Raw genomic sequence first — 11,891 nt, 5'->3', positions numbered from 1 at the left:
CTAAGTCATGGAACGAGGTAAGATCACTAAGGGAGGAGATAGAGAAGAACCGAGCAATTAGACGTGATCAGACATACAAGAGAGACCAAGAATGGGAGGTGTCCTGGAAAATGTATCTAGAAGGAGATAATGATCAAATGCATCAAATGCTGCCATTGGATCAAGGGCAGAAAACTGACCATGGGATTGAGGAATGCAGAAGTAAATAATAATCGTGGCAGGAACAGTTTTGGTGGAATGGCTTAAAACTTGGTTGCAGTGAGCTTAGGAGAAAATGAGAAGAAAATTTTTGGAAATATTAAGTAAAGGCAACTCAAAGAGTTTTACTTTGCACAGGGAGAAATGAAATGGAGTGCTAGTCAATGAAGAGAGTAGGATTAAGAGAAGATTTTGTTTTGTTAGCATGCTAATTAGCATAATCCAGTAAAGAGCAAGACAAAAGTGAAAATACAGGATAAAAAGGGAGAATTATCCAGTTTATTAGGTCTGTAGAAGAAAAGATAAAATAGCCAGTTGAACTAGAATAAAAAAATTGTACACAAAAATATGTAATTTCAATGTTCATTTCCCCTCTATATTGTGCAAAGCCCTTTCCTTCCTAGCCTTTACTTTTTAGAATTTGGTCATTTTTTTTTTCTTTTTTTTTGAGACGGAGTCTTGCAATGTTGCCCAGGCTGGAGTGCAGTGGCGCTATCTTGGCTCACTGCAAGCTCTGCCTTCTGGGTTCACGCCATTCTCCTGCCACAGCCTCCCGAGTAGCTGGGACTACAGGCTCCCACAACCACGCCCAGCTAATTTTTTGTATTTTTAGTAGAGACCGGATTTCACAGTGTTAGCTAGGATGGTCTCGATCTCCTGACCTCGTGATCTGCCCGTCTCGGCCTCCCAAAGTGCTGGGATTATAGGCGTTAGCCACCGCGCCCGGCCTACAATTTGTTTATTTTTCAATGTAATATTTGAAAAGTGTGTCTATTAAAAATTATGTAAAATTCTATGATTTTAGAGAGTAGTAACTGACTTGTTCCTTTGTGATTTTATTTTGTGAACATTCTTTAAACAGTGAACAGGATGTATTTCAAAAACTGTTTTTTATGTAAAATTCTATGATTTTAGAGAGTAGTAACTGATTTGTTCCTTTGTGATTTTATTTTGTGAACATTCTTTAAACAGTGAACAGGATGTATTTCAAAAACTGTTTTTTAAGTTTTAAAAGACTTAGAATGCATTTTTCTAATAATATTTATATTATATGAAGTAGTTTATTCTGGTTAGTTCATAAAATTGTATAAAGTAGCTGAATTGTATTACTGATTATCTGGGAAGTTTCAGGTCTTCAGACTTTTATTTCTATGATGAAACTTATTCTAATTTCCAGCCCAAGATTCTGGAACACATCTCCCATTATGAAGTGGGCCTCAGGGTGGGAGTGGAAACAGAACCGCTTGTTCACACTCCACACACTCATTTTCCAGCAGTGAAGGTAGACTATTAAGGCTCTCATGTCATCAAGGATTGAGGCAATGGGATAATGGAGATTCTAGACATTTGTTTCCTCACCAGCGAAAATTAAATGAAGACTCAGGAATCACTACAGCTACAGGGATGAGAAGGACATTTCAGCAGCTAGAGTGTGGTGGTGAGTTCCTAGCTACATGGCTGCTTCTGTACAAGAGTGTGCTAAAGTTCTTTTGTATGTATACACTTTTGTGTGCATATGTATGAGTGTGCAAATTGGTGGGCTATTTTTTTCAGTATACGCAGAAGTCTTGTTAACCTGTAAACCCAACATCTAAAAAATGTCAGTGAATAAACTTTTGTTCAGGTCTCTGCTATTATGAGTAAGAGATAGGTGGCCATTAAATAAACTAAAAGCAGATTTATTCCCACTTATGTTTTTTTATTTTTTTAATTTAATTTTAAAAATTTAGTATTATGGGTACATAATAGTTGTATGTGTGTATGCGGTATATGGGATGTTTAGATACAGGCTTACAATGTGTAATGTTCAAACCAGGGTAATTGGGGTGTCCATCGTCTCAAACCATTATTATTATTTTAAAACATTCTAATTCCACTCTTTCAATTATTTTAAAATATACATTAAATTAGTGGTAACTATTGTCATTCTATTGTGCCATAGAACACTAGGTCTTATTTCTTCTATTGACTGTAGTTTTGTACCCATTAAGCATCCTCACTTTATCCCCCAGTTTCCATTACCCTTCTCAGTCTCTGGTAACCACCATTCCACTCTGTCTTCGTGAATTCAATTTTTTTTTGTTAGCTCTCATATATGTGTGATAATATCTTTCTGTGCCTGACTAATTTCACTTAACATAATGTCCTCCAGTTCTATCCATGTTGCAAACGATATGATTTCATTCCTTTTTATGGCTGAATAATGTTCCATTGTGTATATGTGCCGCATTTTCTGGATCCATTTGTCCACTGATGAACACTTAGGTTGTTTCCATCCCTTGGCTACTGTGAGTAGTATTGCAATAAACATGGGAGTGCAGATACCTCTTTGATACGTTGATTTCTCTTCTTTAAGCTTTATACCCAGCACTCACATATATTTTAAGGTATGGACAGGAAAAGTCCATTTCTGATGCATTCTCTACCTATAAGATTGTTCGGTGATAACTGGTGTATGTATGTAATGATGATACTTGGGACAGGAAAAAATTCTGAAGAAACTTCCAAATCATTCAAAGTTAAATTACTTCCAGCATAGATTTGATAAGTGCTCTTTGTAAATCTTTGAACACTGGCGAACTGTATAATTTTTCTGTGAAAGAATGTTAACCAGAGCAGCAATCATGGCGGTGAGAACTTATGGTGTGTCCTTAAGTGGAGAGACACTTTTTTAAGACCTATTGAAGCAGTTTTTGTTTTCTTTTCTTTGTTATTCTTCTGGGCCATTATTATAACTGTCTCCATTCACAATTTTCTACCTATCTAAAATTATAAAGCTAATATTTTTAGATATGCATTGGACCTTAAGAATTGGGTATATAGTTGCCTATTTGCAAGGATACAGAATGACTTTAAACTTCCTGGATAAAGTAATTTCTATATGTACCAAGAAAGAGATGGGTTTAAAAGGTTCAGAGTCATTGTGATTATGACTCATTGAGAGTGTGATTATAGCTAAGTAATTTTCTTTCCTTTTTTCAAAAGAAATGGGTATACAGATGTATATTCTGAGTCTTACAGAGTCTTAATTGCCTGCCATGAGATAGTATTTAGGAGCATGGTTAAATCGGTGAAAACACATCTACAGAAAGGAAACCTCCAAGAGGGAATGTACTTGTTAACATTGCTTCTGTGATTGAATTTAGGATTCATAGCACTTTAAATTTTTTAAAAGTTGCATGTAGTTTATGTACCCGGTGTTAGAGATGAACTGAATTCTTCATGATGATATATTTTATGCTAATTCACTGGCAAGTTTCTCAAACAATAGTTATTTCAAATTCCTCACTTTTCAGAAACGGCATATTCTTCAGTACCAAGATCTCTCCCCTGTCATTGTGTTCTTCTAAGATATCACTTGTGCTGTGAGGGGGAGCTATTTGTTCAATCATGACCTGTGGGGCTTTCTTAACCTCTTATAAACTTAAGTGCCAATCACTAGGCTGGATATAATTACACTTTTGTGATTTCTTTGAGCTTTAAGGGCTAATGAATAGCCTCAAGTATTTAAATAACTGCTTGAACTTTCTTAATTGATACAAACTGTCTGTAATAATTCTACTTAGTCTGGTATGCCACCTGAACAGCTTTATCTTGGGTTTACATACTTAATTGATAGTGTTCAATGGTATATGATATTTATAAGAGCCTTTGTCTTACTGAACTGCATGTGAGATAACCATTCCAAGTCATATTTTAAAGCTGTATTCCAACTTCATAAATAAATACGTTAGAATCAATGTTTGTGTTCCAGACTTGAACAAATATTATTTTATGTCAAATTTTGTTAGTCTTTTGTAAACATGCTAAAACATATGCATCCAAATTATGGTTCATATTTCTCCACATTTCAAACTTAGGCAAGTGCATATTTACTTTTCAATTCAAATTCAAGTTTTTATGTGAAATAATGTGAAAATGTTACAAAAAAGTTTAATTAATAAGTATTTGAAGGCTTTTATTTTCATTTTAGAATTTTATTGCTATTCTATATAAAAAAATCAAGGTATGTCTGGAGAAATAATTGTGGTCAGAGGTTGTTTTCTTTCAAACACCAAAATCATAAAATGTACAATAAATATTGACCTGAATCATGATTAATATATGCATTTTTATAATATAAATTGTAAAGTAAAAATAATTATAAATAAGAAATGAATTTGAAAATGTCTCGTTGAGAATTAACCTTAGCATCATAGATTTAGACTAGCTAGATATTTCTGTGTGTGGATTCTTGTTCTTAAACGTGCCTGACATGTGACTTTAGGTAAGTTATGAGACTTCTGTGAGCAGCTGTTTCCTGTGTTCCTTACAGGAAACTAGCGATGAAGACAAGAATAATTATGTCAAACAGTAAACATTTCTTGGTATTTCATGGATACTCAATAAATGCTACCTCATTATTATCCCCACAGGAAAAAAAAAAAAAAGCCTTACTGCTTTTAGTTTCACTTTGATTGTACCCGGAATTATGACCCAGATTTGGCTTTAGATGACCTTGGACTATTTTCAGACACAAAATTATGCTCCTGAAGTATTAATACCTGATAACATTAATGCTATTTAAAATAAACTTTTGGAGAATCTGAAGGAAATTCATTTTTCTGAAAAGCAACTAGTTGAGGAAGTCAAAATATATTCGAATATATACATTTTGGTATGTTTGAAAACAATGTTTTCAATGAAGTTCTATGATCACTCATATTGATGTGTTTTTACTTAGTGTATTGTCTCTTGATAAGCAGAGGATTATAGAAAATTAAATGTCAATAGGTATTATTAAATCTAAGTCATGAAATGGATCATTCCCAGATTGCTGACATACGTACTAGCATAAATACTTTTTAAGTGTTTTTGGTTGATAGTTTTTATTTGTATGTGCATATGCCTTTTTTTAGTGTTAGCAAGCAGTCTGGTACAGTAAATAATATTCAAAACATATCTTCGCTACAATATTATATAGGTATATGCCTTCAGAGTTCTGCACGACTATTAAGAAATGCTTTAGAATTCAGGGGCTTACATATACTGTTAAATCAAAGTTAGCCGAAAGCTGCTTTCTTCCATATTAAGTCAGGCCTAAAAGCTTTTCTGTACATCATGAATTATCACAAGTCTAGGTGTAAACCTATCATAGCCCACACCTGTGCCAATCACTGAGTTTTGGCCAATCAAATGTAGCCAGCTGTTGAACCGTGTTCAAATAAGGCAAATGCCGAGCTGTAAACAATCCAGCTGTTTCTGTGCCTCACTTCCGTTTTCTGTAGGTCACTTTCCTTTCGCTGTCCATAAATTGTCTTCCATCATGTGGCTGTGCTGGAGTCTCTCCTGAATCTGCTGTGGTTCTGAGGTCTGCCTGATTCACTCATCATTCATTGGTCAATGAAACTCCTTGAAATGTAATTCAGCTGAAGTTTTCTTTTAGCAATATTCAGAACTTTTTTGTCAAAAAGGAAGCAAGAGATTTGCACATGTCTATATCGTCAGAAGAAAAGAAAAGGATCTGAGCATGGTTAAAAAAAAACCCAAAATGCAAAACTGTATATACATGACTCTACCACCTCCATTAGTTCTTGGACACAAATTAATACTTTTGTAGGTTGATAATTACCTCTGTTTCCAGAAAATAATACACATAGCATAGTTACTTATGTAGAATTTTCTCTTTTCTTGGTAGCCAATAGCCACATGGAGCTATGAGCAGTTACAATTCGGCTTGTATTACTGAGAAACTGAGTTTTAAATATTTACTATTAGTTTCTTTATTTTTACACTTAAATAGCCACATAAGGGTAGGAGACATAATCTAGGACAGCATATTTCTAGATTCATGAGCAATTTTCATATATGGTTCCATTTATGCCATGGGTTGCTTCTGACGATGCCCAGAACACAGGTGCCTGGGAGTGCATATCCCTTAACCAATCCCCTCATTGTACAGAAATGGCCCAAACAGAAGAGTACAAAGCAAAGTAGTGGCAGAGATGATGTTCAGATCTCCAGATATTGTGTCCCTGTCTCAGAGGCCCCAACAGAACTTAAGTTTTCATTTCCTTTTGACAAGTGATGAGCTTGGTAAGGTGGTGATGATGGCATTCAACAACCATAATAATTAAACACTATGTCCCTTTTTGTGGTACAGTGATAGGAACTGAGAAAAAGGAGATAGAACCAAGGGAGGATTCTTATGACTAGTCTCTCCTCTTTATCCCTCCAGTAAGTCTGTTGATAGAAATGGCCATATTCTTATTCAGCATTATTATTGGGCTTGGTTATGAGTCATTAGTTTAGCTTGTTATGTGAAAGTCACTAATTTGAGTAATACAATGCCATTTGATAAAGAATGACATTGGTATAGGAACCAAATAGAGATACTTTTAGAATTATTTTCTGATGATAAAATATAAATTATTCAATAGTAGTGAACTTACTGTAAATGAAGTACATAAGGTTAGTGATTTGGGGATCAAAGGGCCATTGCACATAAATGACTAAACAAAAGTCACTGGGAGACTGACGCAAGAATCTGTATGTCTTTCATTCATTTAAATTCAGATTTTTTTCTCTAATTAGAAGAAAATATCAAACAGTTAATATATAAGCAAATTAGTGCAATGTGCTCTTCAAATTTAACTTAATTGTGGTAGAACACAACAAAATGCCACGTAGCTGCTTTCATTTTTCAGTCTAGATTTCACAGTCTTCTCGATGATTCAAATAGTTTTCCTGACTATTAAGATTTAGTTATAGGATGGCACATAATGAGAAATTCTGACACCTATCATTTAAATAAGAATATTTCCACAATGTTTTTGCAAGAACAAACTTTGAAATATTTTAGTGCTAGAAACTTTGTGGTAGAATTTTAGTAGATGCTGATAATATTTCTGCCAGAAATTGCAACCAGGCTCCCATTCTACTTAAAGATATTCTTGAAATTAACAAAGTAGCAAGCTATTAACTCTCCATCTGTGGAGGCTCACCTTCCTTTTACAAACTGTTACTACTACTCTGGTGAGACATATGTGGCCATTTCCATTACCAACACAATTTTCTTTGTAGAAAAAATGAATGCTTTGAGGGTTAAATGTTTATATTTTTTGAAACTTGCAATGAAGTCATGCGTTTTTTATTTCCTTCACATATTGTTTTAAAATTTTCTATTTATATTGTCTCTGAACTTTAGTAATAACTACAGATTCATATTGAGCAGCTCATCAAATATTTTGGGAGAAAACAACAGAAATAATAGCAAGAGTTACTGACTTGAAAAGAACTGTGCCCCAAACTAGTTCAAAGCTAATTGCTCTTATTTTGAGTTTTCTTGATAGAAATTGGATAACTATATGGATTTGATGTACCAATTTCTTCTTGATATGCAACTTTAAAAAGTCTATGTAGTTAACCTATTAACATGAAACTGACACTCATTTAAATTTGCTGTCTCCCTTTCCTTTGGAAAGATCTCTGTTTAGAACTACAGGAAATAAGGGCAAATGTAAATATTTCTTGTAATAAATTAATAACAAAGGGACAGATATCACCACCACATTGTAAATTGTGCGGTAAGTCTTAGGTAATTTATTTAGTACCTTAAACACCTAGGAAATTTCACTAGTTGACAGCAACTGAAAATGCAAATGAATTGCATACTCCATCCCACATCTGAAATAAAAGAAAAATGCCAGGAATAGACTAATTTTGGTTTCCTTTTGAATATCCTATTTTAATTTCTTTTATGTTTCTTTAATCTTTTCAGCAGTGCTGAAGGATTTGGAAGATGTTGATTAAAGCATTTCCTCTGATTAATTATATTTTAGCTTTCAACTGTTTTATTTTATTTTAAAATCAAGTGCACACACATTGTCTGGATTATATGAGCATCTGCTCTTCCCAGTCTCTGCAAATATTTATATAAATCTAACTGTCACCCCTGATCCCTCCAAGTTCTCACTGCTTACCTAATCCTGATTGCATCCCCTCATTAAGCCATCTTCAGGATATGGAAACATAAATAAAGCAGATGAACAACCTACATTTCAGGCATATTTGTGTGCAGGGCTTGCCACTTAACTCATGTTATTAAATTCTCAGAATTCATTCTAAAATCACAGAGTTTCCTTTACCTCTGCTTTCTTTAATTACACATTTGATTATTATTAACCTAAAAACTATGGGCATACCTCATTTATTGCGCTTTGCTTTACTGAGATTCACAGATATTACATTTTTATAAATGGAAGGTTTGTGGCAACCCAGGACTGAACAAGTCTATCAATGCCATGTTTTCGTCAGCACATGCTCACTTCATACCTCTGTGTAGCATTTTGGTAATTCTCACAATGTTTCAAACTTTTCCATTATTGTTATATGTCCTGGTGATCTGTGATTAGTCATCTTTGATGTTACTGTATTAATTGTTTTGAGATGCCACAAACTGCACTCACATAAGACCGTGAACTAGATAAATGTTGTATGTGTTCTTGACTTCTCCATCAACTGGCCATTCCCCCATCTCTCTCCTTTTCTTTAGGTCTCCTTATTCCATAAGACACAATATTGCTGAAATAAGGTCATTTAATAACCCTACAATGACCTCTAAAATGTTCAAATGAAAGGAAGAGCTGCACGTCTCTCACTTTAAATAAAAAGCTAGAAATAATTAAGTTTAGAGAGAAAGGTGTACTGAAGCTGAGGCAGGTTGAAAGTTAGGCCTCTTGCAGCAAACAGCCAACTGGAGAATGCAAACAACAGGTTCTTGAAGGAAATTAAAAGTGATACTCCAGCGAATACACAAATAATAAAGTGAAATAGCCTTATTGGTGATATGGAGAAAAATTTGGTGTTCTGCATAGAAGATCAAATCAGTCACAACATTTCCCTTAAGCCAAAGCCAAATCCAGAACAAGGCCCTAACTCTCTTCAATTCTACGAAGACTGGAAGGGGTGAGGAAGCTGCAGAATAAAAGTTTAAAGCTAGAAGAGATTGGTTATAAGGTTAAAGGAAAGAAGCCATCTCCATAACATGAACGTGCAAGGCTAAGCAGCAAGTGTCTATGGAGAAGCTGCTGTAAGTTTTCTAGATCGGGCTAAGATCATTGATGAATGTGGTTACACTAAACAACAGATTTTCAATGTAAATGAAACAGCTTCACAGTGAGAAAAGAATCCATCTAGGGCTTTCATATCTACAAAAGAGAAGTCAATACCTGGCTTCAAAGCTTCAAAGGACAGGCTGACTCTTGTTAGAGGTGAATGTAGCTGGTGACCTTCGGTTGAAGCCAGGGCTCCTTTACCATTTCAAAACTCGTAGAGCCCCTAATAATTATGCTAAATTTACTCTTCCTGTGCACTAGAATGGAATAACAAAGACCTGGATGACAGCAATTTGTTTACAGTGTGATTTACTGAATATTTTAATCCCAATGTTGAGAACTACAGCTCAGAAAGAACATTTCAATATTTTTCACAATATTTTCAAAATGTTTGAAAATATTACCATTTGCTAACAATGCATCTGGTCACTCAGCAGCTCTGATGGAATTGTAAAGGAGATTAATGTTGTTATGCCTGCTTACATAACCATCCATTCTGCAGCACATTGATTAAAGAGTAATTTAGACTTCTAAGTTTTATTTCTTAAGGAATACATTTTGTGAGGGTATCGCTGCCATAGATAGTGATTCCTCTGATGGGTCTAGGAAAATTAAATTAAAAGCCTTTTTGAAAGGATTCATCATTCTAGATGTCATTGAGAACATTCATGATTTATGGAAGGAGGTCAGATATCACTATTAACAGGAATTTGGAAGGAGTTGATTCCAACCCTCATGGATGACATTGAGAAATTCAAGACTTCAGTGGAGGAAGTAACTGCAGATGCAGTGGAAATAGCAAGAAACTAGAATAGAAGTGGAGCCTGAAGATACGACTGAATTGCTGCAATTTCATTATAAAATTTGAATGGATGAGGAGTTGCTTCTTATGGATGAGCAAAGAAAGTGATTTCTTGTCTAGTCCTGGTGAAGATACTAGGAATATTGCTGAAAGGACAATGAAGCATTTAGAATATTACATTAACTTAGTTGATAAAGCAGTAGCAGGGTTTGAGAGGATTCATTTTAATTTTGGAAGACGTTCTAATGTGGGTAAAATGCCATCAAACAACATTTCATGCTACAGAGAAATCTTTTGTGAAATCAATGCAAGAAACTTCACTGTATGCCTTATTTAAGGAATTGCCAGTCATCCCAACCTTCAGCAACCATTACCCTGATCAGTCAGCAGCCATTCACATTGAGGCAAAAGCCTCCATCAGCAAAAAGATTCTCATTCATGGAAGGCTCAGGTGATTGTTAGCATTTTTTAGCAATAAAGTGTTTTAGATAAAAGTGTATACACTTTTCTAGACATAATGCTATTGCACAATTAATAGACTACAGTGTAGTGTAAACATAATTTTTGTATGTACTGAGAAACCAAAACATTATTTTGACTCACTTTATTGTAAAATTTGCTTTGTTGCAGTGGCCAGGAACAAAACAGGCAGTGTCTCCAAGGTATACCTGTGTTTTGGATATAAACACCTAATCAGGATGATTTACTGTTTTGTATATCCTCTATACGTTTAATATGACTGAAAATTTAGAATTTATTAGGCAGTTAAAAGGTAACACATACATGCTCAGTATCTCCTGCATTTGTTTTCCCTTTATTCTTAGTATTTGTTCCTCTTTTATCTCTCTATGGGCTAAGAGAATATAAAGAAATAGTATCTCTCCACAAAGATGGAATGCTAATACTTTCTATAAAGACTGTCTTTCACCTGGGTTTCCTTAACTACTTACAGGTTTTATATGGGGACAGTACTTTAATCTGGAGCCTTTGCTTTATTTCATGCTTTGATACAGACTGAGAGACATCTATTTGACTTCATTTTACAAATTGTCCTTTGACCATGTAGTTTCTGTAGACAGAATGATTTTTTTTTTTTGATTGGAAATATCTGAGACTGAGAATTTCTGTTCTTGCAGCTTTATGTAATTATGTTCAAAGGGTTTTGAATTAAAATGGAACAGATGTGTCCATCTTTAATTATGGTGTAACAAATTGTGTTACTCTAAGGCTTTATTAAGTGAAATGCTCATCTTTTTGTAATAATGGGTCAGACAGTTTCAAAACGGTATCAGTGAACACAGTGTATTGCCTATTCTACTTAGACTTCAAAAGGGCTGTTAAAACTCAGAGGATGTACCTGTAAATCCAGAAGACACTATAGAAAATACACATATTTGTTTTTATTCTAAGTTAAGTGAAACATGATAAATCTAAACATCATCTAAGTAAGACAGAAAAGCTAACATTTGACTTAGCAGATATATCTAAAGAGTAGTGAGAACATTCAGCTTTCTGTATTGGAAAATATCATTTTAGGGTTTCCTGAAAATCCTTTTGTATTCTTTTGTGTAAATACTCCCTTAATAACTGAGTGACCAGAAAAGCCATTTTTTGGGTACCACATTCAAGTCAGTACAATAAAGTCCTTTTTACTAGCTGTCAGCTACCTAGAGAACCAAAAAATAGTAAGAAGAATACGGACAAGTACAAATCCTGTGAAATGAGCCCCTTCTCAATGTTTCTATTTCTGTCAGTTGTACCACAATCCCTTTATGCTTCTGGATATATCCAACTCT

The 11,891-nt window shown here is 34.4% G+C and overlaps 1 protein-coding gene across 4 annotated transcripts in view; it reads left to right on the top strand.

Annotated features, from left to right (window-relative positions):
* The first annotated feature begins 1,407 nt into the window (after window positions 1–1,407).
* CSNKA2IP (casein kinase 2 subunit alpha' interacting protein) overlaps window positions 1,408–11,891 on the top strand; it is a 125,258-nt gene continuing 114,774 nt past the window's right edge. For 2 of the 4 annotated variants that reach the window (XM_031935028.1, XM_031935026.1), the window contains exon 1: window positions 1,449–1,636. The gene's annotated coding sequence lies outside the window, so the exon portion shown is untranslated. Of the gene's footprint in view, window positions 1,637–6,139; window positions 6,274–11,891 lie in introns of all 4 variants that reach the window. The other 2 variants (XM_031935027.1, XM_031935025.1) reach the window with 2 other exon arrangements.

Source organism: Piliocolobus tephrosceles, chromosome 2 (genome assembly GCF_002776525.5).
Source record: "Piliocolobus tephrosceles isolate RC106 chromosome 2, ASM277652v3, whole genome shotgun sequence".
Lineage (NCBI taxonomy): Eukaryota > Metazoa > Chordata > Mammalia > Primates > Cercopithecidae > Piliocolobus > Piliocolobus tephrosceles.
The sequence above is the reverse complement of the archived record's forward strand: the minus strand, read 5'-3'. Positions and strand labels throughout refer to the sequence as shown.